Genomic DNA, 20660 nt, shown 5'->3' with positions numbered 1-20660 from the left:
TACCGTTTGCGCCCTTGAGCTTCGCAATCTCTGCTTTAAGGGCCTTATTTTCGCTAAGTACTATCTCCAGCATCTGTTTGATTTTAGTTATTTCTGATTGTTCTACTTCTGCCGAGCTAGCTTTGCTACCGCCGCCTGCCGCGTTGGTGCACGGAGCTGCGCTGTGGGAGACCGCGCTAGCCCAGCTCACCTTGCTTTGTGGGTTTCCACTCGGCGGAAGGTTTCCGCTGCGAGACGTGGACCTTGATCTATGCCTCAAGTCCTGGCGGCCCGCGGCACTGGGGCTTCGTCGTCGAGACTTCGATCTCGACCGGTGCTGTCTCCAGGTGGAATCACCTCGGGCACCAGATGCTCGGCTTGAGTCCTTCCTGCTCTGTCGCTCGTGAAGAGGGAGACGCGGGAAGGAGCTGGAACGATCACGCCTATCGCCTTCCTTGTCCTGCTTCTCGCTGTGCTTGAGTACGTACGAGGTGTCCCCACGTCGGCCGCAGTGTTTTCCCTTGTCGTTTTCCTCTTGCCTTTGTTTCTTCTCCCACTGTCGTTTTTTAATCAAGTAGGGAGTACAAAATCGTTGCCGGCATTTTTTGTCGCCGGTGGGGTGATCCAGTCCACACAGAGCGCATTTTGTTTCGCAGGGATGGTTTTCTGGCGGGTTTTTACTACCACAGTTTTTGCATACCTTGCTCTCTGGTATGGGGCACACATCGGACCGATGTCCCACTCGACCGCATGCGTCGCATACCTCATGCTGCTTCTTGTGCAGGAAGCATCTGTACTCGGCTCCGCGATAATAGACGTAGTGGGGTACTCTGTCGCCTTCGAAAACGATGATGACTGAGTTGGTCCGGCCCATCCTTCTTGCTTGTAGAATCGTGGGGTTTTTCTTGTACACGAGACTCTTCGTTATGGCTTCGGCGCTGTCATATTCAGGGATGTTGTGTATCACCCCTTTGGCGGTGTCCTCCGGCGGTGCCACGTACGCGGACACCTCATAGGTCTTCTGTCCGATGCGGAGCATTTTGATTGCATTGTACTTCTCTGCCCGCTCCATGCTGGGGGTACTTGCAACGATGATGTTCTTGGTGGTGTTGATGCGGAGGACGTCTTCTTCCGCTTCCTCGCATGCGAGGCTGGTGGCGCTTAATACGCCGTCGCGAAGACCAGCGAGGCTCATCTTCGTCACGTCCAGGCCCTCTCTCGGCCGCAGCACGATCTTTATGTCTTCCTTGGGAAGGTGCGGTTGGCGAGGCGTTCGCCGTTGCCTGCGCAGTTGCTGCTGTGCACGTGGCCTCTGGTTCGTTGATCGGGCGCTGCCAGCGTCTTGCCCACGAGGGGTCAGGTTCATGTTAGCGATGGCGCGAGCGCCACGTCGACGATGGCTTGTGAGCCAGCCTGCCTCCTCCGTAATTTCTTCAGGCGAGATGGGCTCACCTTCCACTTCGACGCCCTCCATTTTGCGACTCCGGTACTCGGGGGATGGTCACCCGTGAGTCTAGGCGGGGAGGCGGCCGTCGCCGCCGTTCCTCGGTGCGCCGATGTTCGAAGTAGGGTTAGCTGGGCTGGGCCGCTTGAGATGGAAATGTTGGCCGAAGAAGGCCAGCCTGGGTTCCTATCTTCCAAAACTTGGTGTCCTCAGGTACCGGATGCTTGGAAACACTCGATGCAGTGATTCTTTCAAAGGTGGTCATGGAATTATCGCCACAAAAAGTGAGAAAATACAGAGCCCATGTGGACTGTACCTGAACAGCTCAGCCCCCTGGTGTAGTCATAACCGTTCGAACCTCGTGAACTGCTGGCGCTAGTCATACATGTCCCGTTGTTTAGCGCAAACAAAACTCCACTTTCATTGCAGGCAAAATGTGTGTATATAACCGGCAGTCCCCACGCTCATTTAGTTAGGAACGCTCGTTGGGTCGGTTTTTACGATAGCAAGTGAAAAAAGCTACCGCGCGAGAAAAAACTGGCGTTTTCGACATGACGGAGAAAGTCTCCAGCCACGCAAAAAAAAAAAGGTAGGCGTTCGAAATGACGCCGGGCAGTTCAAGCATACGAAATTAAAGCAAGCAAAAAAAGAACAAAACTCCAGCTTGCGAAGTTTCAGGCAGGGGGCGCGCAAGCAATGCGAAAGCGGGAAATTTGAATAGCATATTTATCAAGAGAGGAATGAGAAAGGGTGGCGAAGAGCGTGATGGGTGGTAGCAGTGAGCAGATAACGGCGCCACCACCAATTATGGCGAATCACTGCTCTGCAATTCCCGCAGCTTTCACATTTAGTCGAACGGCTTTAATTTTTTGAGTGGCTCTGTTGTAAGTGTTCTCTTTTGGAATGTTCTGATGATGTGCTTTTATCACACGTGTATTTTTCCGTAGGCACCTTTTTGTACCGTGCTGCTTAGTAGAGTACGGCGCTGTCCCCTTGCTGTTTCACTACTACCGCGATATAGAGCTTATTCATGAGACAAAACTGATGTCATACACTGGCGTTGAAAAAATAGTAGCAAAGTTTATGGAACCACTAGGTACAATTTTGTTATGTTCGAGTGCATATTTCTTATTTGTATGAGCAAGTGAAATTATTGCAGCGGATAAATACCGGGTATACGCAAACTTTAACCTTACAAGTAGTTCATATGTATGCCTTAAAAATAATTCAGGAGATACTTTTCTACATTATGGAAAGTTGAACAAATTTGTTTCAATTCACAGTGGGAAAATGCGAGGAAAAAGACGACGTCAAAGAGTAGAAAAGAGACAGGACGACGCGCAACAAGTATGCAAGTAGCGCGTCGTCCTTTCTATTCTACTTTGGGTAGTTGCCTTTTCCCGCGACTTTTTCCACATATGCTTTGCCTGCTCAGCTAACTTCCCGATAACTCGTACGCGTTGTTGCGTAACCTATGCTGCGGAACCGTTGTGAAGTGAAAACCAAATGTATTTTTAACCACCTAAACCAGCCTATGCGTGCCGCTTTTACTGTGTAAGCATTAAAAACGTACGTATAATTTTTCTATAACTGAAGTGTAACAGTTTGGTGCCTTGTGTCTGCACAACTAATGCGTAAGCCGCTAAGGTAACGTTTTTAGTCATCGTATTAGTGTAGGCATTGATCATAGAAAGTGCATAGAAGCACGAAAGAAAATGAAAACGTAATCGAAAATTATAGCCAAAGGAAGGAACAATTTGCCAAATTTCGCTATTGATACCTCAAGCATGCTATTTGGCTCTATTAGCCAAATAGCCCCCCCCCCCTTTTGCTGCAGAAAACAAATAAGAACAAAAAATGAAGAACCACAATTGCACACAGCATACGTATTGTACGAACGAAAATTTGACATTAACCAGAAAATCAGTCGTGTGGCTGCATAGGTAAGCTTTTCAGCCTTCTCAGAACCTGCACAGTTGCAGAAAAATTCGTCGCAGGATTCGAACCCGGGGCCACTGTCTAATTCATATTCCAGCAACATCATGGCACTACCATACAAAAAAAAACAATAAAGAAAATAAAATCAACGAATGAACTCCGAAATGTGCATCTAAACCTCCGCCCTTTAGCGTTGAACAAAAAAAAATATGGACTAAACTTCCAATTAATCCAGACGATACTAAACGGCTAGATAAGGGCTCGCAGACTCGCACGAATAATTCAAAAGCAAAAAAAAAAAAAACATAGAAAACTACGGTGCATCAATTGACGTGTTCCATCAATGCCACCAAGAAAACGTAACGCTGTTGAGACACAGAATGAACGCAATAATTCTTGCATTTGCGACACCTCCCAGAATTTCTGTGGCGCATCTGTTGACTGCATATTTGGTTATTCGACCAGAGCGTTTGAGATCATTCAAACCCAACACTTTTACGTAAAATTCGTAAACTGGGGCCAATTAGACCCTAATGGAGTCACGCATTCCTCACTTTTCCTGTCAACTTCGTAGCTAATGATAGGAACTCACCTCTAGCCACCTTCAAATTTCTTGCCTCCAACCATCAGTTACTGGGTGGCATTTATAGTAAAGTTGTAAGATCACGTTCCGTCTAACACGAGTACTCAAGTCTGTTGCTTTTCTGGTGGCTCTGAAATATCCAATGTTTGCAGTTTACACGATTGCACACTGCAAACTGCAACTGGAGTTTGCAACTGCAGTTTGCAGTTTGCAAGATTGGGTTCAAGGCGCTATCAGTAGAGCGCCTTGAACCCAATGTTTAAAATGGATACCTGTCATGCTTTAATCGTCATAGCCACTTTTCTGCGTTTTGTTTTGCTGAACGCTTTGTTGCATTTCTTTACTGTTCTGACCCATTGTTGTTCCTCTTGTTTTGTCATTGAATTACTGATACTATCGGTGTCTTGGCTCATGTGTATTTTTCTGTATGTACACAAGATGCTTTTGCTGTTTTTTGTGTGTCTGTGCGATGTATGTACCCCTCCTGCTCGGGCTTATGGCCTGCAGTATTTCTTAAATAAATAAATAAATAAATAAATAAATAAATAAATAAATAAATAAATAAATAAATAAATAAATAAATAAATGAAAAGTAGCGATGTTTTTATGCCCTTTTTTAAACGTTAAATCTCGGAGAAGACAGGCGGGAACGGAAAGAAAACAACTAATAGAGCCATTTAGCTCCCGGTGCATATCGCACCCAAGCTTGTCCCCAGAACCTCATTTCTCGCATTCCATGGCATTTTAACATTACACATTTTTACCCAGGATTTTCAAAGATCCATTCGCCATTTTTGTGCACGACAAGGCTGACGATAAAAGCTGCAGGGAAGCAGCTTTAATCTTCTCAACCTTGAAGACCACCCGGGGGACGTGCGGATGCGCTGAAAAGTGGTTTAAAGGATGCTCGGCTATGAGAGATGGAAGCTGTAGGTGCAATCTGCTAACAGGTAGCAGTTCCTTACGCCTGGGGGAAACGGCTGTGCCGTTCCCGACCTGTAACCAAGATACTGGCATCCATCCGTAAATATTGCTAAAAATACGCCATGAAATTCATAAGAGCCCTCGAGCTAATCCTGGTTTACGATGAGTGCCCAGAAAATTATTCGCATCACTGCCATAACTAAAATTACTTACGTGGAAACCATATAGTGTTGAATTTGTTACAACGTGCGTCATAAACACGAAATGAAAATCATTCAACATTTTCAAATATCCTGAACAGACTCAACATCGCGCTACTGCCTCGATGATATCGAATTATCATAGGGACATCGGGGTTGCGATACCAATAAAAAAGCTGCAGAAATTCCCGGCACTGTCCACTAATGTGTAAGAAATATTACGTCTCTTTTCCTCTTCAAAAACCTTGGGTTTCCTGCTGATATTGAAGGGACACGTCAACTCGGTTATAGTCTTTTCGTATGTTTTTAGATACAACGTATCTGATGCTCGCCCCTCTGTCCTTCCTGCGTCGGTCCGGCGTTGTCCGCACAGCTGCGCCTCTCCTCCTCTCCTCTCTCCGATAGCGAACACTCTTTCCCAAACAGCTGCGGGTTGGCGCAACGCGCTCTCACTCCGTTGCTAGGCGCCGGTGGGCGGCGCTGCGCATGTGCAGTACTCTCTCTCTCCGCGCTCTCCTCTCCTTCGGGCACTGTGAATATAAAGGGGCATGCCGCGCTCGGACGGTTTCCGTCGACGGTCATCCGCGTTACGCTTGCACTCTCTCGTAGTACTCGACGATTGCTTGATGCAATCGTTGAGCTTCTAACTGTGCACTTTACGCACCACACGGCACTCATTCTCGTCTGCAATAAAGACCGTACCTGAGCATACGTGTACTGCATGTGCATTGCATGGTGAAAATGGAAAATTACGCCCACCTCCCCTTCGCGTGAGAATCCCTGCTATAAGCGTAATCAATAAGATGGAAAACGCCAATGGAACCCCCCATGAGATGCGTTGCATCACACCAGTGTTCCCGCGAGGTGAGGTGGGCGTAATTTTTTTTGCTTTTTGTTGTCGGTTGAGGGATCGCTGTGGACTAGAAGGACGTTTCGGATTGTATGAGACATTTTAGGTTTTTATTCTTTGCATTACTTAATCGCGTAAGAGCTCTGCTTTGTAAACAACTTTTTATTCCATGAGATCTTTTGTTCTTTTTTGTACTTCAGTTTTAAAAGATTATCAAGCGTGGGCGCTCGATAGGGCAAACCTTTCCGACTTCATTTCTTTGTTTTCGACATTCCGAAGTATGGTTTGTTTGTTTCCCGGTTCCTACGGCAAATGATGATTTGCGCATTTGACTAGCAATAGCCAAATCGCCATGTTTGGTTATGAAGATGAGGCTATCAATAGACAAGTTGGCATATTCGAAAGCCAATAGCCAAATTTGCCGAGTAGTTCTCTTTCCGGTGGCTCATATTGTTTTGTTATTGGTTTTTCTTTGTTTGAATGCCTAGACAATAAAACTGCCTCCTTCCACCACCATTCTTTCTCACATTCTCGAACGCGAGAGTTTCAGTCCCCTTTTGGGTACAAGCCTGTCACTTCCTGTACGCACCGAGCGTCACCTACTGGTTCATTTCAACCACCCGTTCTGTTGCTTTGAGCAACATCTAAAAGCACCCGCGCCGCTCGAAGTAAGTAGCCGAATGGGTAAAATTACGGCTTTAGGCTCAAATTTCCAGGGTTCCAGCTCCAAATACATGAATTTTCACTAAGACCCGTGTTTTTTTTTTGCTGTAAAATGGTCTTCGGGCTTAATTTTCCGCATTATTTTCGTAAATATAGGTGGCTTGGGACCCTTAGGTGGCTTTAGGGGTAACGCGCGTTTTACCAACACGCTTATTTAAAGTTCTGCATCGTACCGGAAGTTGCTGTCTTGCACCTATATCGGAACGGAATGTCACCCCGAAATCATCCTCTCATCAATTGGGATATAACAGTCACGCTTATGGAACTTCGGTTCTATCTATCAGCGGGCGTGTCTTTACGTCTTTACGTCGAAGCCATCATTACAAAATAAATGTGGCCTGCCCAGTGCAAGTGTCAATGCTAACTCGCTTTTCAAAAAACCTGTAACGTATGCAAATACGGCCCATACCATTGCTACTAGTAAGAGTTTTAGCACTCCGTATGCTTCGTCTGTTCCCTGTTTACCGTGTCGACCGGTACCCGCCTGGAAACGTTCGCATTCGTTTCGATAGGGGGGATGAGTTTCGCGGCCAGCCCTCGCCATGCCCACGCATTCGTTACGGTGGGGTGCGCCCTCCTCGTCGTGCCTGCACGCGCAGGCGCAGTCGGGTCCCGGTCAACACGGTAACCACGAAACAAATGGAGCATGCGGAGTGCTAAACCTTTCTGTGCTTTACATCATTTCGCCATACCCTTAAGAATGTCACATTATAGCCTTTCCGGTGTTATTTTAATAATACCTCCTGCCTCCTGTCATCTCAATGAATTATTTTGACGGAATTTTCCGATCTGATCTCCCGACGACGTTTCCCGACGACGTTTCCCATTTATCGCCCTTCTCTTACTCGACGGATGCTTCTGTCTCACTCCCTACATCATATGTTCGCTCCAGCCACATTTTGTATAAAGAACTCTCAATCAGTCAATTAAGTTGATGTTGGGTTTGTTATAGACGAGTTTCTTGCCTAATTCATTACGCTCGCTTCCTATTCTTTAGCTTTTCTCCTATCATCACTATTCCGTGGTGCTTTCGTCGGATGAACGTGTTATTTGGAACTGCTCAGCGACATCGAAGATTCAGTCACTATAAGTTAGTACGTGACGTACGCGTTCTTTCTGTACAAGCTTTTTAGTGATACAGGTAGCCTGCGTTTGATTACTTGAGAGTATTTCCATAATGCAGCCCACCTGAAGTGTATTTTCGCACGCTATTTTTATTGAATATTCGGCTCCCAAGGAGCCCACCCCCTTTACACGACCATCTTATTCAAGGTATTTATCAATTGTACAGACAGAGCAATGTCTGTGTTTATTGGTAATTTTTCCGTTTCTGCAGAAGCGGTGCAAGTACTGCTTTTGAACACCCACAATCTTCTAGTTTTGTTTAAATGCCGACGTGTTCCTGCGGTACGATACCTACAATCAAGTCTTTATTCTATAGCCCGTGTTCTTAATGTAAAACCGCAACAGATACAAGGGAATCTAGGAGGAATCTAGGAATCTTAGGGAATCTAGAAACTCCGCGCTGCAGAGTTTCAATTTCCGATGCGCAACCTCTGTCTGAAGCCTCGTTGGGTTAGGGTACAGAATAAAAACAGATAGGAAAACAATGGCAGGTATTTGAGGGGCCAGCAGCCTGATCGTCAGACTTCGCTCAGAAAAGAACAAGAAAGAGAGCAAACAGAAGTGACCGGACGCACGGGGAAAAAGAAACCGCGAAAACCTCCCGACCTTTACGCAAATGTTTTCTATGTACGTGTTTACTTATTTTCACATTTCAAAACCTTCACCATAGTTTAGCGGCCCTCTTGGCTATTCTAGACGCTGCGGTCGCTTATTTTACTATCTTGCCCTTTGTTATCGTCCAAGGCGGCAGCCAGAGGGCCAGCAGATCACGTGATTGGGGCAACCGGACGAGGACGTGCGCAGCCTTCCCCGCGGTGTGGAGATTCGACGGTGTTTCTTGCATCGCAAGTTCTCTTACGTCGCTTTGTTCCTTAGGCGGTCAGGTCACGCTGACTGCGCTGACCTGCTCTTGGCATTCCATCGCACGTCAGCAGTGGCCGTTTCTCCGTGACGTGACCGCAGGATTGTGGACAGAACGATCGACGCTTCAGGTGTGGTTTCGGGGCTTCCTGGCTTCTCCTTGCACCTAGAGCAAATTGGATGCGCCCCGTGGTCTTCGAAGCGTTGTCATCCCTACGTTGGACAAAAGTACCACGCGAATGGATGTCGTGTTGAACAAAAACTCTGTGATTGAACTTGAACGCGTTTTTGTTAAACACAAAGTAATGACGGGGTTGCAACCAAAGGGTGAAAAGTTGTGAGAAAGTCTCACCGCCACCTGTAAAGTTTCAACATCGGTATTAACATCATTGCATGTCACGAGCTTATTTAGGGGACCTTGTTACATTGTAATTAGGCTTCACTGAACTAACGTAGAGTGTAAAATAAATAATAAAATCATATTCTAGTGGAATTCGACAAGGGAAGTGAACCACAGATGTGTGCACGCACCGGCACACACGTGCACACACACGACACAAAACAAGCACACCCAAACCCAAACACAGACTCACATGCCCAAGCACGCACACGCCCATGCACATACACCAACGGATACGCACAAACGATACCGCACACAGACATTAAAACAAACAGGTGCACGTACATACACACACACACCGACGCAGACGGCATGTGCGCGCACACACACTCACACTCAAACTCACACACAGAAAACAAGCAAAAATACACGGGAATGCGCGCATACGCATACATGCACTTTCATGCACAGAGAGAGACTCAAACACGCACAGAGACACTTGCATACGCACCCAAGCACACACTATCACACATACACAGACAGAAATACACAGATGCACGTACATTCGTGCACACACGCATGCACGCAAGCACACACACCGACGCAGACGGCCATGCCCCCCCTCCCACACACACACAAACACACACACACAGAAAAGAATAAAAAATACACGGGAATACCTTCATAAAGCAACACTCACTCACACGCAGAGAGACACGCGAACACACACAGAAGCACGTGCACGCACGCACTCGTATAAACACACACACACACATACACACACAAACACACACACACGCACGCACGCACGCACGCACGCACGCACGCACGCACACACGCACGCACGCACACACCCACACACTCACACACGCACGCACACACACTCCTACGCAAAGACACAGACACACCAGCTGAGTTTCGCAGAGTAGGGCTTTCAGAACCCATGTTCGTGCTCAGCAAAAAAAATCGCAGCCTTTTACTTGATGAAAAGATGGTAAAAACAAATCTTGCTCCCATGCAACCTGAGTCAAACTGAAAGCCCGAAATCCAAACTACTTCGACCGTGTCCGAATGACGCGATCGGATAGACGTCGTCTTCATAACGCGTAAGAGAAACGTTCGCTTCAGACCACGGGAAGTGTTTTATGGTCCGAAGTCCTTTAGGGGCTGGGGCTTTTGGCGTCTCCTCTCGTCGTCGTAATCATCGTCTCATGCATTCACGGTCTTAAAACACCGGCACTCCCTTTTAAGCCTCGCGCTAGAACACTTTGTAACAAGTACTAAAAAATGGGCTGCGTATCTGCTCCTTTCGTTGCAAATGACGTCAAAAGACGATAGTCTTTATCGGCTTTTGCGAAGTAATTTGATTGATTGTGGGGTTTAACGCGCCGACGCAACGCAGGCGATGAGGCGCGCCGTAGTGGAGGGCTCCGGATTAATTTTGACCACCTGGGGATATTTATCGTGCGCCGAAATCTCGTACACACGGGCGTTTTTGCTTTTCGCCTCCATCAGAAAAGCGGCCGCCGCGGCCGGGAATCGAACCCACGACCTCGTGCTCAGCAGCGCAACGCCTTAGCCACTGAGCCACCGCGGCGGGTGCTTTTGCGAAGTAAATATCTCCATTCGCTTTACCGCTCACCTCTCATGTTGTTCCTCTTGCGTCGCGCTGCTCCCAAGGTAAAGACGCCAAATGTTTGCTTAAATCATTTTAAATTTCCCGCGTTCCACTGCTCCAAACCGGGTGTCTCGATGCGAACGCTGCGGTACGGCGAAGACGCGCGTTAATCGAGGCACCCTACTTCAAGGTTTATAGAACCGCGTTTCCCTACTCCACGTGCGTTGCAAGCAGAACGTGAGAACCATCTAGTGGAACCTTGCGGAACAGTTGCCGGTTGATTTCTTTAAACGGCGCCAGAAGCTATAGTGGCGCGGGCGACAGCAGGCGACGGCTGAGTGAATTCTTTTTCTGCAGTTGATGAAGTATTTAATTTCGCAAAAGTCAAGCATGTTTGAATTTTTATAAAGGAACACTGCAGATATCACTTCTGTATTGACTTGTTGTCTCATATTTGCGTATAGTCTTGTTCTTCTTCAACAATGTTGACAAGTATGAACATTACACCGGACCAAGACGGGTAGATTTAGCTGTGACTATATAAGACTATTCCGCAGGCATTGTTTTACTTTGGCCGGGTGGCTGAATCGAGTCACAGACAGACTCCCGCTCCCGAGCGTTCAGGCGCTAGCGTGCAGACGCAGAATGTCGTGCTCCGTTCAAGGAGCGGTTTTGGCGGCCCAGGTGGGCCGCGGTAACAGGAATCAGGCTTTTGCATCCCAGGAATACCAAGTCATTCTGCCCCAATTGCCAACAGGTACTACAGTTTTCAATACGGTCTTTCTGCACGCCGACCCGAGCGCAAGGCCATACCGCGTCGATGACTTCCGAGACGCGCTCCTTTGTTTGGGCCTGCTTCCGGATGTAATCGCTCTGGGAGCGTACCAAATGAATCACTGCTGGGCTGTGACCTTCAAGAACGGAGACGGTGTGAAGAAGCTGGTGGACGCCGCAAGCATCACTGTGAAGGAGAGACGGTGCCTCGTGATAGATCCAGGTAATCAAGACGTTCGTTTGAAGTTGCACTGGGTGTTGTACAACGTTCCAGACGACGCAGTGCGGGCAGCGTTTGCTCCTTACGGGAGAGTGACCGATGTGGCGAAGGAAAAGTGGCGAGTACAGGGCTGCGCCGAGAAAAGCTCGACGACACGCACCGTGTCGTTGAAGCTGAAAGCTGGCGTCTCCATCGATGACCTTCCCCACCAACTTCGCGTCGCCAGTGACCTTGCGCTCGTCGTAGTCCCAGGTAGGCCGCCTGTCTGTCTGAGGTGCCAGAACGCCGGCCATGTTCGTCGAGAGTGCCGGGTGCCGCGCTGTTCCCGGTGCCGTCGCTTCGGGCACGATGAGAGTGCGTGTGTGAAAACATACGTTGGCGGCAACGATATTTCGGAACATCTCATGGACGAAGTGGATGCCGAAGAAGCCGCTAATGGTGGAGGCGTGGAGGTGGTAACCGTGGCGGCTGATGCGACGGGCAATACTGCGGATGGCGATTCCGACGGAAAAGACTCTGGTGCGGTGCACGGGCAGGAGACTGTACCAACAGCTGAGGAGTCTGGGCACAACAGTGTTGTGAAGGGAAAACCTGCCGTCCAATCCGAGGAGAAGGCAATGCCCACAGGTGCTTGTGAGGGTATAAAAGTGCAACCTGTGTCCCCGGTCCCCTCTCCTGAGGAAGAGATAGCGGAAGACATGGACAGCACCAGCACGCTACCGAAGCGGCAGCGTGAGGGCAGCGACGACCAGACCAGTACTGGACTTTCTGCTAACCCGGATGAGCCGCCTCCTAAAGCGGCTCCCACCCGTCGCTCGCCGTACCGCAAAAAGCCCATTACGGCGGCGAGCAAGAACCCGGCGGCAACAGAACCCACGTGAACGTTGACCCAAGGACGGAAGCAGTTGCGGCGACACGAAAGACGGTTCGACCGACGTTGAGAAGGAGAATGTGCTGTGTGTGTGATTCATGCCCCTTCCTCCTCCCCACCCCTTCCTTTCTTTCCCAGCATTGCATTGGCACTCCTTTGTACTCAATCACTGGCCGGAAATTTTGTATGTACTGTGAAGTTCATTTGTTCTTGCTTGTAAATGACAACTGCGACAGAAACAGTATTACGCATTGGTACCCTTAATGTCCGAGGGCTGTCTGCAAAACGGAGACAGTATCAACTTAGTCGCCTGTTCATGGAACACGAACTTGATGTTATAGCTGTACAAGAGACTAAGATTGAGAGTCAAGAACAAACTGACCGGATGGTACAACCCTTTGCAGCAAGCTACAATGTATGTGTGTCTCATGCCAATGGCCATTCGGGGGGATGTGCAATTTTCCTTCGTAAAACGGTGGGAATCGTAGAGGAGACAGTTGTTGTTTGCGAAACGGGCCGCTTTGTTGTTTGCGATTTTTCATATCTAAATAAGCAGTGGCGTGTAATGTGTGTGTATGCACCGAACGACGAAAATGAGCGAAGGTGTTTTTTCGAACGCATTGACCCATACCTGAAGTGTGAAAGATTTATCGTGTTGCTGGGTGACTTTAACTGTGTTTGCTATGCTGAGGACAGATTTAAAAACAAACCAATTCGTGATCCTAGCGCACGTTATCTCAATGAGCTGATTCAGGAACATGGATTAGAAGATGTTGGTGCTGTTATGTCCTGCGGTAAATCACCGCGGTACACGCACCATCAGCAGGCTAGTCACGCTAGGCTAGATAGAGCGTACGTATCAGCAGAATTGGTACCAATGTGTGGTGAATATGAAGTCATGCCTGTCTCATTCAGTGATCATTGTCTGGTATATTTTACCTTAGGAAGTAAAACGAAACACTCTCGCTTTAACTGGGTGTTGTGGAAGTTTAATGATAAGCTACTTGAGGATGATTGCTTTCTAATCGGTGTCAATGGCCTTTTAGAAAAACTCTTCAAGACAAAGGCGAATACCTTCATAGAGCCATGGGAAGAGTTTAAAAGCGGAGTTAAAATGCTTGCTATTGAAAGAGGGTGCATCTTGCGGCAACAAGAAAGGAAAAAAGAAAGCGAGCTTAGACGTGAATTAGAGTTTCTAATAAGTAGTGATGGCTACAACCCCGGGATTTTCTACAAACAAATAAGGGAAGTAAAAGGGAAGCTCGAGATTATAGATCAAAATAGATACGCAGCTGCAATTGTTCGAGCTCGATCGGAGCGTTTGTGGATGGGTGAAGCCCCTACTAAGCGCTCCCTTAGTGACGAAAAGAGCTATGCTGTCAAGAAAGAAATCAAGCAGATTTGTCATCAAAATAAGCTCACTACGGACCCAGCCCAAATAGCAGGTGCATTTGTCGACTACTATAATAATCTGTTTGGTAGAAAACTGCACGTTGCAGAGGGTTTTAAAACTGAATTCTTGCCTCTTATGACCAAACTTGATGATGACGTCAAGGCGAAGCTCGAGGCTCCGATCAGTATAAGTGAAATTGAACAGGCAATAGATGAGCTAACCGGAGGAAAATCGCCCGGGCCTGATGGCTTGGGGGCTGCCTTTTACAAAATGTTCAAAAGCGAAATCGCCACGGCTTTACATCGATTGTTGGTCGACGCATACAAAGTAAACCGGATGCCCCCCTCCTTTTGCAGGACACACATTGTTTTGGTACCAAAAACCGAGGATTCTGTTCAATTACTCTCTGTAACATCTTACCGTCCAATTAGTCTCACAAATGTTGATTATAAAATATACATGAAGGTGTTGGCTAAACGATTGCAAACAGTAATGAATATCATTGTTGGCCCGCACCAAACCTGTGGGATTAAAGGAAGGACAATTTTCACTAATATACATACAATGAGAAACATCCTAGAGTGTTGCGATGCGGGTAATGGACATGTGGCAATACTTCAACTCGATCTTGAAAAAGCGTTTGACCGTGTTGCACTTTTGTATTCTGGAGTACGTGAATGTGGGTGCTGTGATACTGGATGGGGTGAAAATGTGTTATCGGGATTGCTTCGCTAGTCTTATTGTCAATAAGCAAGTTACGCCAGGTATTCAGCTTCTATCGTCGGTTAAGCAAGGCTGCCCTTTGAGTGCTCTGTTGTCTGCCATCTACTTGGAACCGTTTTGTTTAAAGATTAAGAACAGTGTAAAAATAAGTGGTTATAAGTTCTTTGAGAGCGAAGTAAAAGTATTGGCATATGCGGATGATATAGCCATAGTCTGCAGCGACAAAGAAAGTGTTCGAGAGGCAGTAAAAGAAGCTGGAAAGTTTTGTAAACATACGGGTAGTGCTAAAAGCTGGAAAAAGTCACTAGGTTTCTGGCACGGGGAGTGGGAAGACACGCCTGAGGTTTTTGAAAATATGCAGTGGACGTTAACTCCGGCCAAATACTTGGGCGTACCACTCAATAACTACAGGCAGCCTACCGAATTTTGGACGCTAGAAACAGAACGCGCAAGAGTTCAGACAACCCGGTGGGGTGGGAAGGATTTGTCGATGTTTGCACGAGCTACTGTGTGCAACTTATTTCTTGTAGCCAAAGTGTTCTATGTCCTTCAGGTGCTGTCCATGACGAGAGTTTCTGTTCAGAAGCTACACAGAGTGTTTGCGGTTTTTATTTGGGGATCGACTTGGGAGCGGACCAGCCGCTCGAACCTGTTCCGCGCGGTTCGAAAAGGAGGCTTGGGACTCTGCCACTTGTTTCTGAAGCAGATTGTGTCCAGGTTTTGTTTCTTAAGGGATCAGAATAATCCCTTTCTACGTACTGTCATTCAAGTGCGCCTTTGTGATCACATACCTGAATTTGTTGTGTCCTCTTTTGGGGGTTGACGAACGAGTCTATGTGGTTGCCTGCGCGAAGTTGTATGGGCGTTCAAATTATTGAAAGTGAGATTTTCGATTGAGTACTTGAGCAACGTACCACGCAAAAAGTTATATAAGGACCTCATTGATGTTATGTTACCCATTCCCCTATACAGGTCTATGTATGCAGTGGGAAGGGAAGGAGATGTGCTCCAGAGGGTAAAGAGAATGCCCGTGCGCGCTTCCGTTAAAAGTTTCTTTTTTCAGCTCCACAGTGGCACGCTTCCTGTAAAGCCATGGCTCCACGAGAAAGGACTAGACATACATTGGAACATTAACTGTCGCATATGCTTAAAGCCGGAAACTATTGACCACATTTTTCTAGACTGCTCAGACGCGAGATTTCACTGGGACATCCTTCAGCGCACTGTTAAGAAGGACCTGCCCATAAACCCTTTCGGGATCCGTTTTCTGTCTGTGTGTGATACAGGGGGCGTGCCCTTCGACATGTTTATGTTGATCAGCATGCACAGCTTGTGGCGCGCAAGGATGGCTGACAGGCATGCCGATCCCAATGCGCGGCCCGCCAGAGAGTATTTCATTGAGAGTATGGTCAACATACGTGAGGTATACAAAGCGCATCGCTCAGGTCTCTCCTCAAATTCACGCAATAATAACAATAATACAAAGCGCTAAGCGAACCACCTGAATGGTTACCAATGCTTGATGACCTTGTTCAACTGAAGAGATTTTAAACTTGTGTTTATCGCAAAGGTGGCGAATGTTATAAAATTACTGTAACTTAGTTTTTCGTTTGAGACAAACCGTAATAAAGAGAAAAAAAAAGAGTCACAGACAGACAGACGGACAGACACACAGACATACAGACAGACCAAAATTTCTGGGTTTAAGTAGCCCAAGAAAGACCATCGTCTTTAAAAAAACACCGGGACATCGCTTACGCCTTGCGGTGAAACACTTCGTAACCCCTATTTAAAAGCACCAGGCACACTCGTTTACGCCGCGCGCGAGAATGCTTCGTGCTTAAAAGAAACCATTGTCATGCCACGAGAGCACGAGCTTGTTGGGGCGGCACCCACGGTGAGCTTTACAAGTCTTCCGGTCCCCCGACGTCATCAAAAAAACATCCCCCTCGCGAGGGGCACGATCAAATGCAGAGCATTTCTGCGGGGGGCGCGCCTGCAAGTCGTATGGATTACGTATTGGTTGTTGTTGTAATTGTTGTCATCCAGCGTAGACATTGTCGATGAAGTCGCTGGTGAAACGTGCCGTGAACCCCCTGCCGCGGCTATGACGCAACGTGGAGCGGCTATGACGCAACGTGGCGCGGCTATGACGCAACACAATCCAACACAATCCACTTTAATCCAATCCAATCCAAACCAATCCAAGCCAAGCCAAGCCAAGCCAATTCAAGCCAATCCAATCCAATCGAATCCAATCCAATGCCCCTCGCGAGAGAGTGTTATAGCGCCAAAATCGCGCCACCACACGAACGCGTGATGTTGACGTCACGATCACGCCACAGATGTTAGCGACTGGAGCACGCGCGAACGACATATGTGGTTTAAACGAGAACCGACCGCGGCGAGAGAGCGCGATTCGAGCGGCCCCACCTGTTCTTGCGCGCGAACCGACTGTTGATCAGCGCGAACCCAACGCGGCGAGAGAGGGTGTTGCGTACGTCCCCACCTGTTGTGCGCCCGAACCGAACGCGGCGAGAGAGGGCGTTGCGAGCGGAGAGAAGGCGAGGAGGACGCGGGGGAGAGGGCGCACCTGTGGCCGACGGTTGAATGAGTCAAGGATATAAGGCGTGTTCGTAACCTTCCATTCTGTGTCGGCTATATGGTGCAGTGGGTAGAGTACCATGTTCCTACGTTCCGCCCGCAGAGTCGTTGGTTCGAAACCTGGCGCCGGTAAGTATTATTTTAAATGCAGAGCATTTCAGTAACTCACGATGTCACCCGCGTTGGCGTCCGAAGTCCGCATCGCTCCCCCTACATTATATAAAAAGTAATACTTACCGGCGCCAGGTTTCGATCCCACGATTCTGCGGGCGGAATGCAAGGTACATGATGCTCAACCCACTGGGCCACAAAGCCGACACAGAACGGAAGGTTACGAACGCGCCTTATATCCTTGACTCATTCAACCGTCGGCCACAGGTGCGCCCTCTCCCCCGCATCCTCCTCGCCTTCTCTCCGCTCGCAACACCCTCTCTCGCCGCGTTCGGTTCGGGCGCACGACAGGTGGGGACGTGCACAACACCCTCTCTCGCCGCGTTGGGTTCGCGCTGGCATTGGATTGGATTCGACTGGATTGGCTTGGATTGGATTGGCTTGGCTTGGTTTGGATTTGGATTGGATTGGATTAAAGTGGATTGTGTTGGATTGTGTTGCGTCATAGCCGCGCCACGTTGCGTCATAGCCGCTCCACGTGGCGTCATAGCCGCGGCAGGGGGTTCACGGCACGTTTAACGTTTCACCATCGACTTCATCGACAATGTCTAGGCTGGAAGACAACAATTACAACAACAACCAATACGTAATCCATACGACTTGCAGGCGCGCCCCCCGCGGAAATGCTCTGCATTTGATCGTGCCCCTCGCGAGGGGGATGTTTCTTCTAAATGCAGAGCATTTTAGTATCTCACGATGTCACCCGCGTTGGCGTCCGTAGTCCGCACCGCACCCCTCCCTACTATATAAAAAGAACTATACATGGAAACAAGAATACGTAAAAAACAGATCACTACACAAATCAAGGAACCGTTTCTTCGGTTTCTTTTTCCTTGGCAGGCCAACACTATATGGTAGGGAGTATACATACCTCAATGCAGTGTCGGCAGGTGAGTTTAGATGGGTGGGGAAACGTGAGAGTACGAGGAAGGTATTCTTCACTAAACATGATGCCTCAGCTATGACGAAGGCACCTGTTTTAATGGAACGGGACCGTCTCTGTTTTAAATGCAGAGCATTTCAGTAACTCACGATGTCACCCGCGTTGGCGTCCGTAGTCCGCATCGCTCCCCCTACACTATATGAAAAAATAATACTTTCCGGCGCCAGGTTTCGATCCCACGATTCTGCGGGCGGAACGCAAGGTACATGATGCTCAACCCACTGGGCCACAAAGCCGACACAGAACGGAAGGTTACGAACGCGCCTTATATCCTTGACTCATTCAACCGTCGGCCACAGGTGCGCCCTCTCCCCCGCATCCTCCTCGCCTTCTCTCCGCTCACAACACCCTCTCTCGCCGCGTTCGGTTCGGGCGTACGACAGGTGGGGACGTGCGCAACACCCTCTCTCGCCGCGTTGGGTTCACGCTGGCATTGGATTGGATTCGACTGGATTGGCTTGGATTGGATTGGCTTGGCTTGGCTTGGTTTGGATTTGGATTGGATTGGATTAAAGTGGATTGTGTTGGATTGTGTTGCGTCATAGCCGCGCCACGTTGCGTCATAGCCGCTCCACGTTGCGTCATAGCCGCGGCAGGGGGTTCACGGCACGTTTAACGTTTCACCATCGACTTCATCGACATTAGAGAGTTTTAGCTGACCGTCTTTCACGCTCCGCTCCGCTCCGATAGCGAGCGGGAGCGCCATTGCGCATGCGTGGCGCGCTCAGCCGCGAACGGCATTGGCTCCGGTTGTGCTGAGCGTGCCGCCAATACCGGAGCGGACCGTCGAAAACGGTTAGCTAAAACTCTCTAATGTCTACGCTGGAAGACAACAATTACAACAACAACCAATACGTAATCCATACGACTTGCAGGCGCGCCCCCCGCGGAAATGCTCTGCATTTGATCGTGCCCCTCGCGAGGGGGATGTTTCTTTTAAATGCAGAGCATTTGAATAACTCGCGATGTCACCCGCGGTGGCGTCTGTAGTCCGCACCGCACCCCTCCCTACTATAACTATACATGGAAACAAGAATACGTAAAAAACAGATCACTACACAAATCAAGGAACCGTTTCTTCGGTTTCTTTTTCCTTGGCAGGCCAACACTATATGGTAGGGAGTATACATACCTCAATGCAGTGTCGGCAGGTGAGTTTAGATGGGTGGGGAAACGTGATAGTACGAGGAAGGTATTCTTCACTAAACATGATGCGTCAGCTTTGACGAAGGCACCTGTTTTAATGGAACGGGACCGTCTCTGTTTTAAATGCAGAGCATTTCAGTAACTCACGATGTCACCCGCGTTGGCGTCCGTAGTCCGCATCGCTCCCCCTACACTATATAAAAAATAATACTTACCGGCGCCAGGTTTCGATCCCACGATTCTGCGGGCGGAACGCAAGGTACATGATGCTCAACCCACTGGGCCACAAAGCCGACACAGAACGGAAGGTTACGAACGCGCCTTATATCCTTGACTCATTCAACCGTCGGCCACAGGTGCGCCCTCTCCCCCGCATCCTCCTCGCCTTCTCTCCGCTCACAACACCCTCTCTCGCCGCGTTCGGTTCGGGCGCACGACAGGTGGGGACGTGCGCAACACCCTCTCTCGCCGCGTTGGGTTCACGCTGGCATTGGATTGGATTCGACTGGATTGGCTTGGATTGGCTTGGCTTGGCTTGGCTTGGCTTGGTTTGGATTTGGATTGGATTGGATTAAAGTGGATTGTGTTGGATTGTGTTGCGTCATAGCCGCGCCACGTTGCGTCATAGCCGCTCCACGTTGCGTCATAGCCGCGGCAGGGGGTTCACGGCACGTTTAACGTTTCACCATCGACTTCATCGACATTAGAGAGTTTTAGCTGACCGTCTTTCACGCTCCGCTCCGCTCCGCTCCGCTCCGCTCCGATAGCGAGCGGGAGCGCCATTGCGCATGCGTTGCGCGCTCAGCCGCGAACGGCATTGGCTCCGGTTGTGCTGAGCGTGCCGCCAATACCGGAGCGGACCGTCGAAAACGGTTAGCTAAAACTCTCTAATGTCTACGCTGGAAGACAACAATTACAACAACAACCAATACGTAATCCATACGACTTGCAGGCGCGCCCCCGCGGAAATGCTCTACATTTGATCGTGCCCCTCGCGAGGGGGATGTTTCTTTTAAATGCAGAGCATTTCAATAACTCACGATGTCACCCGCGGTGGCGTCTGTAGTCCGCACCGCACCCCTCCCTACTATATAAAAAGAACTATACATGGAAACAAGAATACGTAAAAAACAGATCACTACACAAATCAAGGAACCGTTTCTTCGGTTTCTTTTTCCTTGGCAGGCCAACACTATATGGTAGGGAGTATACATACCTCAATGCAGTGTC

Source organism: Haemaphysalis longicornis, unplaced genomic scaffold (assembly GCF_048455015.1).
Source record: "Haemaphysalis longicornis isolate Haplotype H1 unplaced genomic scaffold, Haemaphysalis longicornis Haplotype H1 scaffold_1, whole genome shotgun sequence".
Taxonomy (NCBI): Eukaryota; Metazoa; Arthropoda; class Arachnida; order Ixodida; family Ixodidae; genus Haemaphysalis; species Haemaphysalis longicornis.
The sequence above is the reverse complement of the archived record's forward strand: the minus strand, read 5'-3'. Positions refer to the sequence as shown.